The sequence below is a fragment of the Bombus huntii genome, chromosome 11, assembly GCF_024542735.1.
Source record: "Bombus huntii isolate Logan2020A chromosome 11, iyBomHunt1.1, whole genome shotgun sequence".
In the NCBI taxonomy this organism is placed as follows: Eukaryota; Metazoa; Arthropoda; class Insecta; order Hymenoptera; family Apidae; genus Bombus; species Bombus huntii.
This window is the reverse complement of record NC_066248.1, coordinates 4,981,620-5,001,522: the sequence shown is the minus strand read 5'-3', so window position 1 is coordinate 5,001,522 and position 19,903 is coordinate 4,981,620. Positions and strand designations below refer to the sequence as shown.

At 39.5% G+C, this 19,903-nt stretch overlaps 1 protein-coding gene across 1 annotated transcript in view; it reads left to right on the top strand.

Annotated features, from left to right (window-relative positions):
• The window catches only part of LOC126871440 (chondroadherin-like protein), a 172,174-nt gene that overhangs the window by 52,683 nt on the left and 99,588 nt on the right, over positions 1-19,903 (top strand). Inside the window, exon 3 of the mRNA XM_050630283.1 lies at positions 11,021-11,092. The gene's annotated coding sequence lies outside the window, so the exon portion shown is untranslated. The remainder of the gene's footprint in view (positions 1-11,020; positions 11,093-19,903) is intronic.

Here is a 19,903-nt window from a genome sequence, read left to right as displayed (position 1 = left end):
GAACACTCACGTGCTTCTTTATGAGTTCCAAGACGCAACAAGGTAGTAGAAGTTGAAAAGCGAGAAAGATTTCGAAGTGAAAGGAATATTTTTCTCGACAGAGAGAAAGGGAATTAAATGTTTGTTATCTAGGGCCACTATTATATTTACATTAGACTTGTCATCGATCATTCGCAGTTAAATATATCTAGGAACCCTTTTCCATCTGTAACGTCACGTGCTCACGAAAATTTACGGTCACGCAATACTTCAATAAAAATTAAATAAATACCATACATTAGCTTGCCGTCATTCATTTCGTCTCGTTCCTTCTTTTTTCTTTTCACGACTAATCAATGACTAATCAGTGGGTTGCGCGGGTAGCTTTCTGTGCACGTACGCGGTCGCGATCTCGATTTCGTCAAAATTGCTAGCTGTGCCCTGCTGCTGTACGGATTTTTTCACTACCACTCTCACGTAAAACGTTTAAGAACAGCGTCGTGCAGAAATTTGTCGTCGTCGTTATTCTCCGTGCGATAGGACTCACGTTTCGATATCTTTCGTTCCACATCTCCAAATTCGGGTGTTTCTTTTTCGTCGCTGCGAAAAATCTCCGGAAGAAAATTACGAGAACGAAGCGTTCAATCGCGAAGTTCCGTACTGTATCTTATTATACACGCGGCAGATGTCTGACTCGCGCTGCCTTCTTCTACTGAAGCATCCCGTTTATCTCTATCGCTTAATCCAGTTTCGCTTACTCTATCGTATAATGCTCCTCTATTAAAATTAATTCCAAACGAAAGAAAATAAGCACGAATATATAGAACATAGAAAATAAAGGGATATTTTATTTTCCGACATTCTATCGAAAAATGAATTTTCAAAGACAGCGTTGCAACGAGTTATTTCACGAGGAATTCTAGACGCATCAGATACGATTGTCCAAGCATGATGCCGAGTCAATTATATACAACCGATGTATTAAATTTTACGCACGTAGCACAGGGTTATTCCCTGTAACATGGGATAGTTGAAACTCGATCGAATGCGTTCGTCTATGGAACATTGGTCTCGTTATCCCGTTGACTGGATACATGCTTAATTCGCGATACATTATTCATCGATGCCTACGCATTCGCTAACTTCACAATGGGCATGATAACATTAGTTAGGGCTGATTTATAAGGAGCTTGTCATTGAATATGTCGAACTGCATATGCGCCACGATCGTAATCACTTGAAAACGACAATAGCTGTAACAATCCATGACCGTATGATACATGTATTTCAATGGTATTTCTTTTCAGCATTTTTTTAGAAAATATTTTTATAGAAAATAAGAAAACATTTATTAAAACCTCCTGCCACCTGACTCAAATAGTTTGTTGGCTAACCAAACGCTAGAATTAGCAAATTTGTAAAAAATTATATGTTTGTAACTTTTATAATTGTTTAAAATATAATTATTTAAAATGTGGGTGCCTTTGGTAAATTTAACGTAGAATTTAATATATATATTTATATATATTTGTGTGTATATATTAATTGTGTGTTAATGACGTGCCTAAAATTGCTGGAGATTATTAAAACATAAAATTCCCTTTCTCCGCGTGGAATCGCGTGATGTATGGTCTTGAAAAGCGTCAGCATTCTTCTTGTCAAGGCCTGTTATATACGTTTAAACTGCATCGTTACGATAACGTTACGTGTCTTGACTGAAATCATTTACAAAATACGGACGAGACACGGAAGTACGGCTAACCGTGCAGAGTGTACGTCGTAGGTAAAAGATAGACAGCGATAACCAACCCAGAAATGACATCATTTGTAAAGGGGAATATTCTGTATGACAAACTTGACACGAAACATCCGTTTGGTTTATGTACGCCCCGCCTCTGTGTGCAATACGAACGATCTTCGTGTACGAGTTTCACTCTACATCTTCTATGCGATCCTTATTGACGCGAAATAAACGTTAGTTCACGCGTGTCTTTCGCGAGCTATTGTTACGCTGTTATTCCTCCTCGAATTTCTCTTTAAAGTAACTCTCAAAGTATCTTGTTCACGATACTTATGGATACGTGCAGATTTTTCTTGACGAACGAATTTTTAAATCTGATCCACAGATTTCCACGTTTTTTGCCCTTGGCGTTTTTACCTGCTTTGTGTGTTTCGCTACCGAATATCGGATTATCGATGAAAGCGTATCTCTGATGAAGCTTACATCATGGAAGTAACATAATTCATTTTCTTGTCGATCGCGTTACAGAGATAGTATCTCGTTGTTGAATGTCCTAGCGATATTTACTCGTGAATTATATGGAGAAACTTGGCTGTTTTAGTTCTATGCTAATTATATAATTATTTAGGTATAATAATTACACCACCCGCTATGTTTTTAACGTAGACGGAAATTACGTCTTTAAGACTTGCTGCATGGTACGTGGAATTTTTTGTATCGAATAAAGACTCGAGCGCACGATGACTTAGCCTTATTTTTTGGTATCTAACATCTATGTGACCAGGTAGGGAAGAAACTTCGGTGACCGAAAGTAAACGTTATAACGAGTATTATATTTTGACGTAATTCTTATCGCTAGATTTATTTATAATACGAAATTAGCAAGGGTAATTAGCCACCGTTATTCTGAAATATTAATTTACTTGCACACTAATACTTGCAGACTCGTGTATTTCGCTTTAACACGTACTTACAGAGAACAGAGAATATTTCAAAGCCACAATGGAGCTTCGAAAAATTCAGCTGCTTTTTTATTCAACAACGAATCAATAATCAACGAGAGCTGCAGATTTTGGAAGGAGCCGATTCCCAATTCAACGGTGCATACGAAATTCCCAATTTGCATAGTCACGTACCACACACAGAGCAGATTTGCGCAAAGCGCATGTAATATTCAGGAAAACCTAAGCCTCATCGATGAGTCCCACACCTGCGCTTCTGTCTAATCCTTCAAGAAGATCGTGAAATTCTAGGCTTTCCTCTAATATTACATTAACCGTTAAGATTAGATTTTACAACATAAATTGCTCGCGAAACGATAGCATTTTCGGTCCCCTTGCTTTTCTATTAGGTTGTCTGAAAAGTTTCTTTCGTTTCATAAGGTGATAATAGATGAACAACAACTTCTGTTTTATATTATTTTATCGAATTAGCTATGATCCATTTCGTTATATTTCTATTATTACGTTTGTACATAATTCAATAAACTAATATAAAAAGAGAAACATTGCGCGTCTATTATTTCCTTCTAAAACGAAAGAAACTTCTCGCAAATACCACGATACCAAGTGGCAAAAATATCTTGATACTTACAAATATTTATAAATACATCGTAGGTATAGTAGATATTATAACACGAAGCTTTCTGAAATTTCATGAGCAACATTCTTAATTAGAAACTTCATTAGTAACAAGATTATCGTAATTTTGTCGATGAACTTTCAAATTCCGAAATAGCAAAACATCGAGCACACTGTCCAAACACTTTTACTAGCGACTGTATCTCTCGGAATTTATCCTTCCAGACCCGATATTTCAATCGCCAGTCGCTGCTACTGAAACACATTGAAGTATTTCATTATTAGAAACACGAATAAAAAGCTACAATTTTGTCAAAATACGAGTCAAATGGTATGCAAATGCTTTTGGTAATCGTCGTAATACGAATTCTCTCTCCCAAGTCATAAAATTCCGTGTCGGATAAAACTCGTCATAAACCCCGAAAAAGGACGCTTTCCCATGCAGGTAGCAGCGTGTATCGTAAATCGATAAGAGAAAAGTCAATTTTCCACGACCGCCCTGTCGAAGGCTTCGTGCATACGATGCGTATCGCGACTTCAGCAACGTTAAACAGCGTATACCGGGCCGTATATAACATTAAAGAGCGTAAACGGGTGAACGTATCCATCCTGTACTGTAAAACTTTCGATCGAAAATGCCACGGCTATTTGTAGCTTAACGAAACGATCGCCGATGTAACGAGGTTGCGTAAAGCCCGTGCAGTATTAAACCGAATTTCCCCGGTGATAAACTATTCGCAAGATTAACGTGAAACGCGAACGAACCGATGGCTCGCAGCGCGTGAATCTCATTTAATAACTTAGACTTTCTAACGTAGAAGCGTAACTCTGGTCACGGGCAAAAGCCGTGGCGCAAACAAAACCAAAGAATACCTTGGTATCGCGTTACTTTTACACGTTCTTTTCCTCTGGAACGGTCTACCGATCGTCGCGTACAATGCGACCGTAACGTTAACTCTTCTAGCTCTATCCGCTAGTTTAACGAGCATGGCTCTCCTTCGGGAGCGAAACAGGGCATTTCCGTGATGGCGCGCTCCATGGAAACACGCCGACCTTATCTCAGCTGTAATTCAGCACGGTCGTTGCGTGAACTCGCGATCACGTGAAAGAAACGCAGGGCAAGAAAGTTGTCGAGTAATATCTCCGACACTATGCCGCCTCGAAAGGAAAAAGAAAAGTGGCGGGGGAAGTTTGTTTTCCAGTCTGGTGACGGTGAGTTCTCGTTGTTTGAATAAGGGACTTGGAAATGGAAATTTGGAAGCAACGATTGGTTTCGATCAAGTTTCTCGTCGTTTGAACGAGGAACTTCGTAAGTGGAAATTTGGAAGCGAGAGTAGACCGAGATTGGTTGATTTAGGTTTCCCGAAGTTCCCTCAAGCGAGTCACGATAAGTGGAAATTGCATTTTGATTTTAATTTGCATCCTGCGAGCATCACACAGACAGAGTTAGATATCAGTATCACAGACTCAGATATTCATCAATCGCGTCATTGGATGTAACAGCAAGACACTTTGGTATTCCGGTGTACGAGCATCGTCAGCCTCGAAGAATAATTCAGACTACCCTGACCGCTACGTGGAATCAAATTGCCACGAGTACCGTTAGGCTCCATTCCCGCCCAAGGACGCTAAAGCAACCACAGAGGTCCTTTCTCGATACTCCAAGCCTTCCTTGATCGAACATCTCCTTGGTTGCACGAGGCCCTGACGTGGTTGTAAGCGAAGAGCTAATTTGGACAGAAGGTCGTACGTCTACGTTAAGCTACCAGCGAAACCGTAACACGTTCGAGGACGGATGCTCCTTGTCTAAACGCTGACTCGTTCGTATCCGATTGCTGGTTCAGCTGTGGCACGTTTTTCGGCGTGGCGCACGCGACCAGGGAAATCCGGAAACGAACGTGGTCGGTTCGCAGCGAGGGTTATAGTGCTACAGGTGTGCTCCTAGCCTTGGTGGTTCCTTTACGGCGTCCTTCGCTCCTCCAAATTGCTCGACCTCCTTCGCAACCGTGTAATCCAATTGTTACGAATTAACTCGTGGAGCACGGCAAGCTTCGAACAGTTGCTCGAATTTCATCGAAGGAAGGCCACGTTCCATCTGAACGACCCACTCGTTTTGGCTTTTTCTACCTGCTAAGACGTTGGCTATAGTTCATTTCCAGCTGGCTTTACGAGACGGTGGTTCGTTGTAATCGCATATACCGGGTGCGACCGAATAACACGTGCAAACGGGCACGAGGCTATTCCTTATGAAAAAATACCAACAAACTGTGCAATAGATTTGTCTCTTCGAGCATTTGTTTCTTGTTTATTCGGCAACGCCCTGTATATTTAATGTTGCAATCGTACGGTCGATGGTTGATCTCCGTGTTTCGATGAATCTTCGATCTGCGTCGGTTGATTTCCGCACACCCAATTTGAGGCTACACTTTGACGAGTAGAACCGAAAAATACCAGTTTCAAAGCGCGGCAATCTAGTGATTTCTAAAAGTTAGTACGAAAGTTTATACATATGAGAATACAGTTTACTGGAACATACATGTTGACTTATGCGCATCGCCGGCAGCTTGATTAACAAAGTGAAATTAGCGCTAGTATCGAACTAGGTTTCATTAATGTTATTAAGGAACGTATCGTTGTCGGACAGATACGATCAAATAAGAGGAGAGAGATTGGTATAGCAAAGTCTATATGACGTCCATGTAAACCGTACAATATACATAAACTTCGCGTAGAACTGAAACATACGTTAACGATTATTAACGATGAGCAAATATGGCACGAAACTATGGAATGAATGGGCCAGACGAGTGCACACTTACGAATGTAATTGCGAGGAGAAAAATAGTCGACGAGGTGAATAACTTTTATAAATTTTAATTATGATTTCAGAGAGCGAACGCTGTACTGCATCGATTAAATCCAATTATTATCTTTAAAAATAACCTCCCCTGTGCCTGAAGGCTAGCATTCTCGAACTCTGTCGTATTATTACAGATGAAAGTCGCCAAATCGAAAAACGAATTTCAAGCCAATCGACTTTGCTAGTTTCAAAAGTCGCGAATAATCGAGTCAGATGTGCAAGAATTCGCTTCCTTTCTATTTCGGCCCCGAGCTACCCTGGAACGAGCCGAACTACTTTGAACACTTGGTTTCAAAGGTAGTTCTTTGTTTCTAGGTCACGGCTAATTGGATAACGGGCATAATTATCGTATGATGCGTCGGCGAACGAGTCGTTATACACGAACGACACGGCAACCAGCTTGCGCAAATTGCCGTCGAATTATACGAACGATTCGCGGTGAATCGCGTTTTATTCGTTGGCGATGGCGACCGACGTAGAACGAAGTAGCAATCGAAGAAAATATTGGTCTCTCGTCGTGTAGTACGCGCGTCAAGCTGACGCTGGGAAGACTTTATCGTTGGTTATTTATCGCCACGAGAAACGACACGAGTGGATAACTGTACGATGTATTTGAGAATCCTAAAATTCTTGCACGGAGTTGCTCGACTTCCTGTGTCCTTGGTGATTTACAGCCATGGACTGAATTCTACTAATCCTTCCGTTATCCATGATGCGGCTCTGTTTCATTTATTTCTTTCTCTTCTTTTCTGCTTTCTTTGCTCGTGGTGGATCTTACAGTCGGATTCGTTTCAAATTGGTCCGATACGATTGCGACAGAGTCTCGTCACGGTGTCGATAAAAATTTTAGCAAATTTCGTACAACGTAGATAATATATTCGTAAAAATATTCAAGTATTCGAATAGCTTTCGCGATGCTGTGCGAACGACGTGATTCACGAATATCCTGGAAATTTTCTACCGCAACTTTTGCGCTACGATTCGTTTTATTAAGTCATTAAACCCCGGTCGGGACGCGTACGAATAATAATAATGACAAAGGGTTGAAAAATTCGCGAGTGCGAGTTGCGCGCTCAACATTTGTCATAATTAACACGAGGTTAAACCCGTATAACGTACATATAATAGAAGCATCCCATCAGAGATACCATGAGAGTTCCGTAAAAATTCCGACCGAACTTCACGCAACGTTTTGTCCGCGCGGAATACAAATGAGACTGGCCGCTGTAAATTGAACAGCTTTAATCCGCTTAGGAAGTATCGGAAAAACGCGCACCTCGATTTAGTCACGTACGTAAAAATATCGAGAACTTGCCGACGACGGGGGTGAAATTATTTTCTGCCCTTTGAAAAAATCCCCGTGAACCGCGGAGGGGCAGATTTAACGAGAGAAAAAAATGAACTCACATTCGTACGTGAAACGCGATCACGCTCTTTCAAATAATGTTACACGGACCTTCGACGAACGTTCGCACGCTCGACGACGATCTCTTCTCTTCTCGACGTCTCCCTTTGGCGATGTTCCCATCGTTGTTTTCCAATTCGCCGGCGAAAAAACCCGTGAATTTTTCGACGCTCTATAAATAATACGTATTGTCTGGTTGTTTTTACGTTAAACCGCATCTGCCACCAAGGTTTCCGGCGTTATTTTTCCCTGCTGTGTATCAGGCAGCCGTTTTTCTCCATTGTCACTCAAAGAAGCGACAAAATCCGAGACCGTGTTTCGAGCTCGTTTCATCTACAGGCCAACTCTATGGAAAATGCATTTGCATCTCCGGTGTTCCAGAAGATGTCAGCGGTTATTTCAGTACATACTTCGGGACTGTGCGGTTTTCTGTAACAGAAGCTATTTTTGTAATGAAAATACTCGATGCGCTTGTATTTCAAATTGAAATTGAAATTTCAAGTTGATTATCGAATATGAGCTTCTATTTTAAGGTAGTATTTCCAACAAACATTTTGATTCGATTTAAATTACAAATGTCTACATATTATTTTAAAAAACACGCTTTTATATCGATGCCGGTAGAATATTTAGAAGATACAGAACCGTCTATCATTATCTATCATATTAATTATGCAAAACGATTGAATCGTGTTTAAAAGTAAAAACGTAAATCCTTTCGAGGACGAGCAAAGCATTCGATAAATCAACAGTCATCGCTTAAATAAAGATAATTCCTCTCAAAAGCAATTCAAGAACTTCCGATATCCGAAAGGAGAGACTTGATAGATTATTAAAATTAATAGATTATTAATATTTATAGATCGTATCAAAAGTGGAAATTACGTCGGTTTAATATCGCGTTGATGATTGTGGCTCGTGAGACTGGATGGCGGCAATACGAGAATAGCAAGTGGAATGTTTGTGATAAATCGGTCGAATCATACGTATGGAATCGCTTATGAAGCAATTAAATCCATTCGATGAAATTTAAACTCCGATCTGAGCATTTCGAGCAGGTTTGCTCGACGTTCGCCTTCGTCGAGGTTTCGATCATTCAGTGGCGAACAATCGTTCCCTGTTCTCGTAGTCTGCGTGCATTACGCATAAATTAATGCGTTAGTGGGCATTGAATTTTCTCGCTGGAACAATTATACGAATCGCGTTTGATTAAACGAGTCAAGGATTACGCTTTTGTCCGATTATAGAATTATATCGGATCGATTTTTCATTTGGCAATTATCGTTACGCACATGTGCCAAAGTCCAGCTTATGCTCGTTTCACGTTACATTATGTCGATAATTTTTGTACGAATTCATTTGATAAGATGATATACGCTTCAATAGCGATAACAGTCCTGTTTTAATGACGTTCATTTCATACGTAACGTCGCAATTACGATCGTATTACTTCCGATACGTGCTCGTAATTCCCCGCAATTTCATTGTCCAACGAGGTAAATATAACGGCACAGTTACGCGAACTGCCATCAAGGTTAACCTAACCGAAAATGATAGTCGCCGTTTATAACGATCAGTTAAATTGAAATTTCTCGAAATTCTAGTTACCAGATTCTATCGGTTTGCTTGCATTCCAAAAACGAGGAAAAAGACGAATGGATCGAAGCGAACGTGTAAATTACGTTTCTACAAACTTTTGATCGCAGACAACGCCGTAATATTCTGCAATTTATTCGAAAATTTACTAAACTCTAATGGCATAAAATAGTTGCGTATGCTGTTAATCCATTTTTCTCAATATCCTCTTTCTTCGCTTTTACCGAATACATACGTGTTTTTGTACATATGTCTTGCACAAGGTATGAAAATTTTTGCACTTTTGAATCTGGACGATTGTTCTCAACGCTGTAGTGATCAGAACGGTGAAAGAAAGAAAATATGGATGGCGTTTCACAGTGGAATCGGCGGTATATCTTTGAAATAGCGTACAAACGGAAGGACCGCGTGGCTACGTTTTCAACGCGATTAACGCAGGCTTAATTACTTTGATCGTACTGTTAATCCGATTCACGAAAATCCTGGTGGCTTAATTGCTAGCAGTTGCAAGGCACGAACGTTAACATGCCACGGATGTACCCAGCCGGTACGGGATTGCAATTAACGCGCGGCTGTTTTTCGCGTTTGTCGCTAAGAAAATCGAAGTTGATCGAACCCGTTTGGAAAATACGATCGAGCTATTGCCTGGCTACTAACGAATATAGAGATTAGGTGTAATTTATTTTTCACCGACCAGTTATTATATAAGTTGCAATTAAATTTAGCTTCGTTAAAATATAATTCCATCAATTTATAATGCGTATTTGCAATCTATGTCAATGTTATTATGGTGGATGATTGAAGTTGTCCAGTTGGATTTAGGTAAAATTGACACGTCAGTTATTACCGCTAAAATATGCATTTATCGAGTGGTACGTAGTAATTTATTTATGATTTATGTTAACGTTATTACCGAATGATTGATGTTTGCTTTTCCGAATTTGTTTAAAATTATTTACCAATGGATTTAATCTTTCAAGATTCCACTTATCCATATATATATAGATTTCGCTGTAAAATAATTACGTGGTAATCGAATTAATGAAATGTCTGCAAATCGACCAGTCGCCAGTTTTATTCCTGATATTTAATTCATTCTCTGAAATGGCGTCCTAACTGTTCCAAGAAATAAATATATAATACCGGCGTAATGGAGAAATATTTCTATCGATAATGTAATTTGCACGAATACACGATTCGTTTAATTAGACTCAAATATAGAATAACGTAGACACAATTGTTTATGTTTAAATAAAAGAATCGTGCGTCTGTACAAATTAAGAAAACGATGGAAATATTTCTTCATTAAGCAAGCAATACTTTATTCACGACATTTAATTTACTTTCCGGATTGATCTGTGAATTATTAACATACGAAAATCTCGTTTGTTTTTCTCTTTTTTAATTCATCGAACATGTATTTCCTCTTCGGGCATAAAATGCTGCTCCATTTCGTCAAATAATTTCATCGAATCGTAGCTTCTATTCGCGAACTCCAACTAATTCTCATCGAGGTGAAAGCCAAGAAACGGAAAGAAACAAAAAGTAGATAAATCTACGACAATTAATAACGTACCATTGATCCGACCGATCGTTAATCATCGTTGGTTTCCACAACGATAAGAGAGAAAATAGATAAATCAAGGCGAAGGAAGGTAGAATTGCATCGAAGAACAGCGCAGTATTCGAGTATCATAGAGTTGGCGTTGGTATCGGTTTGTGTATGGATTATACATCGCGTCGAGCAGGCACTCGACGAAGGAGCTTTTTCATGGGCGTTCCTTTTCATCGTCGATGACATAAATCAAATCCAGCACAGCATTCCATACACTCACACGGTGTTCGTTTCTTTTTTTCAGGTACGTACCGTGCGCGTCAGTGAACTGTTCACGAGGGTATTCCGCTAATTGGCTACAACCGATCACGGTTCGGTAAGTAAACATTATTTCGAAAGATGGCAAAAATTCGCTGGTCCCGCGAACGCAAGAAACGATGCTGCCTCGTATCGTTTGCCAACGAGTGTCATTGAAATTCTGTTGCACGTGTAAAATCGATATTGTTCGTTCGAGAAGAATTCTGCTTCGGCTTTTCAACGAAGCTGATACTTGAACGAACAAATGGAATTAAATTCGAATTGTCTCAATGTAGAAAATAGGTAAAAACGTTCAGATTACGCCGGTAGTCAGATATTTCGTTTGTTCTGCGAACGTAAAACATTGAAATCTCTCGGCGAGTTTCTTCGACCAACTACGAGCTTCTTATTCGTGTGAGCTATCGTTTGCCTCTGGGGAAATCTTTACGTCATCGTCGTAGTAGTTTATTTATTTATTTTTCATGAATCTCATTCCCTTTGAGAATGACGTTTTAGACAACTGATCGATTATGAAAATTAATAGGTCCCAGCTGTTACGTCTTTCAGATATCCTAACACGAAATATATTGAAACGTTCTCGCTACAAGCAAAATCGTTATATTCCTTCCTCGGCAGCCAATTATGTAAATTTTTATAAAAGCTCGACATCGTAAGAATATAATCTCGGGTAGATTAATCCTTCCAAATCGTTCTTTAGAATCGCGCGTATTACCTATCAGTGTCATTTTATCTGGACAACACTGGCTAGCAGAATGAAAAATGACTCGATACCACGATATTCAAGGCCGTCCTTCGATAACAATACGCCAGAGCAAGAAAAAGTACGGTACTTGGGTATTTATGTTATAGTAAGGTCGAAGAGTACGACGACCGACGGTGGTCGAACCATTTAATGCGAGTTCCGGGTGGCTGTTGCATTCCAGCTAATAAAAAAAAAAAAAAAAAAGAAAAAAATCGGTAAATGTGGCGTGACAGTGGGTGGAGCTTCCGGTCTGGTCGTAAATCTTATTTCGTGACAATTAGAGGCTCGACACGATGGTTCGAATAACTTTCGCAAATGTAATAAAATGTTGCCGTCGCGTTCTACTCTGCTTCGTGCAGCGCGTTTACCAATTTTCGATTTTCGTCGTTCCTTTTCATATTCACGTGCTTTCGTTCGGTTATTTCATCACGACATTGCTCCCGTGCTCGTAACTGGCAATTAATACGGCTTACAACTTTTCTACACTTGCCACGCGAATTATTAAATTGTTCAACAGAGAGAAACACAAAGAAGCAAAGATAAACAAATACTTTAGAATTTTTCATTCTCTATCTTTTCTTTCAATATCAATAAACAATTAATTTTGGAATATTCAAGATTTTAGTTACCTGATGTATCGAAGAAATCGACGACAGATTTTCTAGTTTATCTAGTTTAGTTTTCTAGTTTAGTGTGATCGAACGTGCCGGTTGCTCGTCATTCTGTATTTATAAGACACAGGAATTAGAGAAGGAACGTATCGTGACAGAAATTCGTTGCACGTCGTAATAATTACGCCTCTCTTTTCACCTTTTTTCCCCCTACGCGATTTATTATCCAGTTATAATCGCATTTGACGTAGTTGCTTTGCACTGTCAAGCGTTAACGAATAACGATTAATTACTATTAACGGAGAGCCTCGTAAATCATGCGACGCAGTCATGACCTCGTTGCGTTGATCTGACTACATGAAATAACCATTTATATCCTCAACGACTGGAGAAAGTGTCGTTGCATCCTGTAAAACAAAAGCGAAACAACGCTGTGATTTCGAAAATGGAGCTGTCGGAACAGATTCGCGATTATTTACGTTGCACGACGATAACTCTTCATCAGCGCGATGTAGATTACAAGGTAAATATTTTTCAACAAACTCGCGTTACATTGCGAATTACTGCAATCGATACGCTTTCTGTTTCTTTTAGCGAAATGGTTACGTTACTCGCGCTGCACGTATCATATCTATCGTTGATCGTGAAAATATCTGATCGTTCGAATATTTTCTACCTCTTGTTAATTTTTAATCTCAGAATAGCATCGTTGGATCATAGATAACGACACCCATGTAGGTTATGTCGTAAACGTTATTAACGATCTTACTCGTGCAATATAAATTGCAAATTAAAACGAAACCCCTCGAGATTTCAGGCTACTCGAGCCTGTACATCCTTTTTCGCTTCTAAACGCATGGATCGTCGCTGCAAAGTAGAATGTACGTCTGTGAAAAGTAAATTTCGTGTTTTCCTTTCATAGATACGCGTATAATACGAAAAATATTCTGAACGTGTGACGAATCGCGGTTCAAAAGAAGATTTTCTTTCTAAACTTTGCAAAGTCCAAAATTCGCTTTGTTTACTCCGTAAGAGAAAAACAAGGATTAATTTATCGATTCGACTTATGCGTGACCCACTTCGAACAATAAATAAAGAATGAATAAAAATCCATTTAGATAGATGTACGATGTAATTAGACGTTCGTTCGAGCAGTCTCGTGCAAACATTTAGACTCAAGGTTCCCTCAACTTCATAATTCCTTGTCTAAGAGCAATTTGCGAAATAACTTCTTCTTTAAGTTTTTGCTTTCATTTCGTGCCCCGGTATTTACGGAGAAAGTCGTCGTGCAATTCTTCGTTCCGTTTCGTGTGCTCCACTGTACTTGCTTACGTGGAAGTTTACGGTCAGTTCAGTGGTAACAGTCAACGTATCTTCCAACGAAATCGTGATCCCACATAGAGGAAGTTATTTGCGTGCGAACGATGTAATATCCGTGTAATATCGTGAGGAATTGGCGACAAAATTACGACGCAAATATATTTATGTTTATCATGCAAAGAGAAAAAAGCCCACGCAAAATCTGAAAATACATGTCTGTTACTTCCTACGCGTTCGGCGTGAAACGCAACTCAATTTCCTTCGAATTTATTCACTGTCAGAACATAATATAAACCGAGAAAATAATTTTAATCGCGTCTATGGTTTACTTCAAAATTAAAAAGACCGCGTTATTAAAACTTCTCGACTGTCGCGGTGGTTATCGGTTATCCGAGTTCCATTTATAAATTTAGTATATTTGTTCCAACGTTTATACAATTTTTAGAGCGATTGGCATAAGATAAATTTCGCGAAACGAAAGATTTCCAACGATGCGAATGATTTGGATAACATTGTCGGAGAAACGTGTGAAAATATTTTAGAAAAATTGAATATTACGGTGTAGTATATTTCGATCTGTCGCGACTCCCAAGACAAAATATGTAAAATTCGCGTAGCACCCAACGTGTGTTAGTAACCTGCCAATCTTTCAAGGTATTTATGGCGCGACAATATCCCTCGAAAGTAAAATACGATGAGCCTCGAAAGCCACGTCCTTCGCGCACGTCTATTCCCTCTCCAGAAAGAAATCCCTTCGCTGTTTCCACTCTCTACACGCTCACGCTGACAAAGAATTCTGGAATGGATAGAACGACAACTTCACGTTATATTAATACCTCGACGACATTTTGCATGCCAAAATTACCGATATTAAATATTTCGCGTCAGTTTTGCTCGAACACGGTGAGATGTCGGAGTTGAATTTAAAAAAGGAAGACATTCTTCCAGACATTTTACACGACATATTGGCTTTCTAACAACTTTGCAAGAACGGTTTTTCCGTAATTAATCAAAAAGTCATTTTTCCAACGGTTTACTATAAGCGTTACGTATACGGGCAAACTTTCAACGTCGAAGATAAATGGCTGCAACTCTGTACGACCAGGCTTTTTGAAAATTGAATTATACTGCAAATAGCTTACTGCAAATACGCTGAATTTAATGATATATTCGGTTGGCAACTAAGTGGTTGCGGATTTTGTCGTTAGGCGGTAATGGCAAAATCCGCAATCACTTAGTTGCCAGGCCAATATTTCTTTAAAAATCTCTCGTCTTCCGTCAAAGTCGAAGTATCGTACGATTAAAGATGAGGAAGAAAACCAGAAAAAAGGAAGTCTCTTTGTTCACAAGTCAATATCTAGCTAATTAATTCCGCTTTGTCTTTCTCGACAAAATTGCAAAGTAGAATATTCGCCGGTACTTTTCGCGCGTATAACGCCAATTTTAACAGTATTAGCCGATAAGGAGGGAAGTTCTGAAAGTTTCGGAGCTTAGTTCGGACAGCGGATAGACTTAGAAGGAGGAAGAGGCTTGGTAGAAAATTTGCCAGGCAAAGATAAAGTAATGTCGTAGGTAGCCGGTGGCTGAGAGATTTCAAGAATTAATTTTCTTGAACTGCTACAAGGTAATATTCTCTTCTCGTCTTAATCGAAAGATTGGCCAGAGTCAAAACCGCTTGTATCTCAGCGCACTGTCCTCTGCTCGAAATTTCGTCTGTTTTCACGTTTTGCGGATGCGTACGAACGATGGAACAGAGATTTTCCGCTCGCTCTGACATCGCCGCTTTTTTTAACGATACTAATCGTGATTAAATGCCAGCTACGATCATTTACAGTTAGTCATAAGCGTGACAAATTTGAGGAAATAAGGTTGAGATTAAACAGGCTCGAGTGTCTCCTATCAGCGATAATAATTGTTTGTAGTTGTTTATTATCGCTGATAGACAGCTAAAATGAAGATAAAGAGAGAAGCAAAGATCAGAGAAACGCGGATTATTTATAGAAAAATTTCTTGCGGAATGAGCATTTCCTCTACAGGAAACAATTGTCGGTGATCAAACGATCGATTATAAACAAATTGAAACAACATTCGAAAAATTGTACGATAATCGAAGGGAAAGAGAACACGAGGGTGTGGAGTAACAAAAGACGATTAATTATCAAAAGCAAATTATCCTCGAGTATCCTGGCGAATGCACAGTGAATTTCACCGGGAATTTCACTTTGCTCGGACAAAAGTCTGCCGTACGAGGAGCAGTAACGAGTATTATTTTGTTTTAATATTCTAATTAACGGAGCTTATTTGGCGCGACTGCCGCGTATTCGAAATCGCACAACTTGCAAACCATCGGAAATACGATAGCGTACACGAGAAAGCTCTTTACTCGTGACTTTCGACGTGGCATCTGAAATCGATCAAGCGTGTTGAACTCAGGATCCCAGATTAATGGGTTAAATGATTTCTCTTCGATTTGTGCAACGTAACGGAAGGAATTGTATTTTCTTCTTGAACGATAGTATTGGCATACGGTACTACAGGTACTGACACGTGTTACTTCCTGCTCCGCGTCTACATGTGTGTAACGATCAGCGTAGAATCGCTGGAAATCGACAATTCAGAATACAATGGATAGAACGTAACAAGACGTAAACATTGGCAATTGGTTAGTCGGTAAAGTAGACGCGAATAGTCGTGGCAGAGGAACAACATAGATAGGCAAAACAGGTTACAATAGGATTAACAGATTACAGGCGAAAAAGAAAAGCACGACCTAAGACAGGACGAAAAAATCGATCAGAGATAAGCTCTGTTTCGCTGTAGCGTCTACGGCCGAATGTTTATGTCGTTAAAACTAGTTTATTTCTAATCCGTTTTGTTTAATAGTTCGTATCTATCAACCGATTTTACTAGGTGTGTTGTTAAACAGCTGCTCACGGAATTGGTATAATACAGTCGTAATAAAATCAGGATAAGAGTGTAGTGAATTTTTAATTCATCACTCACATCTAAATATGTGCAACGCTATATCGTAGAACTCTATTTATATAAAGTTCGTCCGTTTGGACGATACTTTAATTATTGCCCGAACAAATGAACTCCTACTGGTTGAATAATTCGGGAAAATTGAGTATCTCGTATAAAGACCATGGGTGAAAAATACTTCATCATTCGATACTACGTCGATCGATCCCATTTCATCAGATCTGTCTTTTAATATGATTTTCAGACTAAATATATATTCTTGCCGGTTCTTTTAATTCAATATCGCGAATCATATTGGAATCGTTTAAAGTACATTCGATCGAACAACGTCGAATATATCGATCATCATAACATCGGATATACTTTTTCCGAGCTTCTCCTTCGCAAACGTACACACGTTTTTTAAAACTTCATTTTAGAAATCTTATATCTTTAAACTCAAGAAATCTCCCTCGGTTCAATCGCCGTATTAAAATACTATATTTTAAAAAATTGAAGAATATCAACTCCAAGTGTATAATTTGTCCCGCGAAGGATTCGTATAAACCGAGTTCAACTATAGAAACAACAATTCCAAGCTTCACGGGCAATTCAAACCGTTTCGTTCCTCGAAACATTGGCTAAAGAAATTTGACCAACGCTGTGCGTATGCGGAACACCAGAATTATTTCGCGGTCGATTTATCGAACAAACTGGACCGAAGGAAAAATAAATAGACGAACGCGACGACGTGGATTCTCCATTAGTTTAGTCGGTCCTTAATCCTTGCACCTTGGCGTCGTCGGCAGTGTTGGTTTCGTGTCGTACAGCAACAGGCGAATCTATTTTCGCCAGCGGATCCGTGCAGGGTGCTGCGCTTTGTCTAGCGCTTGGCCAGTATGTAGACGTGTCTCCTAACGATAGTTAATTATCATTAACGCGCAGCATAATGCGCGCGCGACTATAATCTCATTACGAGCGCATTTCGCCGGCGAATGCGTTTTCATGCAGTCAGAGCCAGCATGCGATCCGTGATACCGTCGAACCGGTGTCCAACACGAATCCAGGGCACGCGCGTACCCCTTGCTAAGTGACGTGTATGGGGTTGTGATTTAAATATACGGTCAGCCACTTCAAAAGGTAACCACCTCGTAAATTTGAAGCTTTATGAAGCTGTGTAACTGGTTATCCGCCGACAGTCGTGCAACAATATCGTTTGACTTTAGCCAAACTAAGTTTGCCTGGTGCGTGTCGCGATTATGGCGCGATCGCCAACGTGTCGGCGACCACAAAATATGATTTCGGGTAAATTCACACCTAGTCGAGTTTGCTTTTTCTTTTTTTTTTTTTTTTTTTTGTGGTATGACTTTCTGAGAGGGAATTTTATTTTCACGGCTGAAGAGCGGTACGTTCTTGCTGGTGTTCGAGAACAGACCACCGTCGGTTCTTCGTTTGCTCGTCACTTGCTCGCGAAAATGTTTCTTTTCCTAGTGTATTACGCGTACACTGTGTACGAAACATTTTGGGTAGAAGCTGCAAGCATCGTTCGTGAACGTGTTTGTTAAGGAATATGCACGTTCGGTAATGAACGGTCCGATATCGTGTAACCGAATGTAACGTAACATTTCCTTAGAGGAGGATCGACAATATTTTCAGGGTATCGGATATTACACAAGCAACGTTCAGTCAAGAGATTTCACTGGATATTCGTTCGTAGATAAGAGTTAGAAAATTGGATTCTTAACTGGATGATGGAGTGGTTTTTCGAAATTAACCTTCGTCTATCAGATTCAGAGTCGATCGTCGATAATCCAACGAGACGCGTGATCGCGTACATCAAATTTAGAAGAAGGCAACTGCTGGGAATGTGCGAGCAACGTTTCGCAATTACTCGTTCGATCAGTGTACACTTCCTTTGGTATTTCACGCAACTGTCATTATGTGTTCAAGCCGAACTTCTAATACGTTTAAATGGCAAACTAAGCGTGTGGGAAAATGCGAGAAAGTAGTTGAAATTATTTAAATTATCGTTGCGATTTTATTAGCATTAATTTACCATCGAACATTCGTTGGAATTTTATTACTAAGAATAACTTGGGTTACTCCGAAGGTTAGATTTGCTGAAAGTTGGAAAGTTAGTTTTCGTGCGTTCAAGTAAAATAGTTTGCATTAATCAAACGTAATATCGTCGAGGGCTTTGTAGCACAGAAACGTCCGGTTCTCGTTTGATCGCCGGAGTTAAGTTACATTGAATACGGTTAGTGCTTGGTGCTAACCGTAGCATTGGCCAACTTCTGGACAGTGCTCAGACTAGATAGAAACTCTGAGTGTTATTAACGTCGATGGCGTGCGGTTCTCCTAAAACTCTAAGTCCATGGCTAATGACCATATAGAAGCAAGCTGATATTGACCATAATCCTTACATTCTCTCAACACTCTACAACTGCTAACATCTTCAATCTACGTAGTTACGATTCTACCCTGGCTGCAGCGATAACTACGTTTCATCGTGAAATTCGTATTACTATACATCTCAATTGAATCGTCGAGTTTACATTACCGTAGAAATGTTGGGTCGAAGATAGATTTTCAGTCGAAAAACGTTAAATAGCATAACGATAACGACGTATATGAAATTGTCTTTTTACTTGCTTTCGAGAAATTATTTATTATTCCTCCTGCCTCTTCGTAGTGTTAAAAATATTGCATTGCTTGTCATAAAATTAAAATACCATTTGCGTTAATAATTCGATTCTAACACGTTGCTTTAATCCTCTACAATGTGGTAATAAAATACTGTTCTTTAGTCATAAAATAGCATTAAAATAAAAAAAAATCACGCCTTTTAATATTTTTTATTAAAACTCGGTAGCTATGCGTCAACGTGCTTCAAACTAACCTCGTTTAGATGTTTTTTCGTACTGCGGATGAACTCGTGCGGATGTACTCGTCGGAAGTTTATGAATTTAGCAGAAGCAGCGCTTGATATCTTCCTCCGCCGAAAATTACTCGATTTAAAGCCCGTAAAAGGAATCTCGCTGCAAGATAGAAAGAGGAAATTTCGAAATGTTTCGCGAATCAATGCAATTGCCCGAGTTTGCAAGTCACGAACGTGGATCTTTTCGACTTTACGTTCTCGAATGCAGCAAACACGATTTCCAAACTGTAAAATCGATGCTAACGACACTGGCTCGTAAAGCCTGATACCAACGATGTCTCTCGTGTCGGCGCCGTT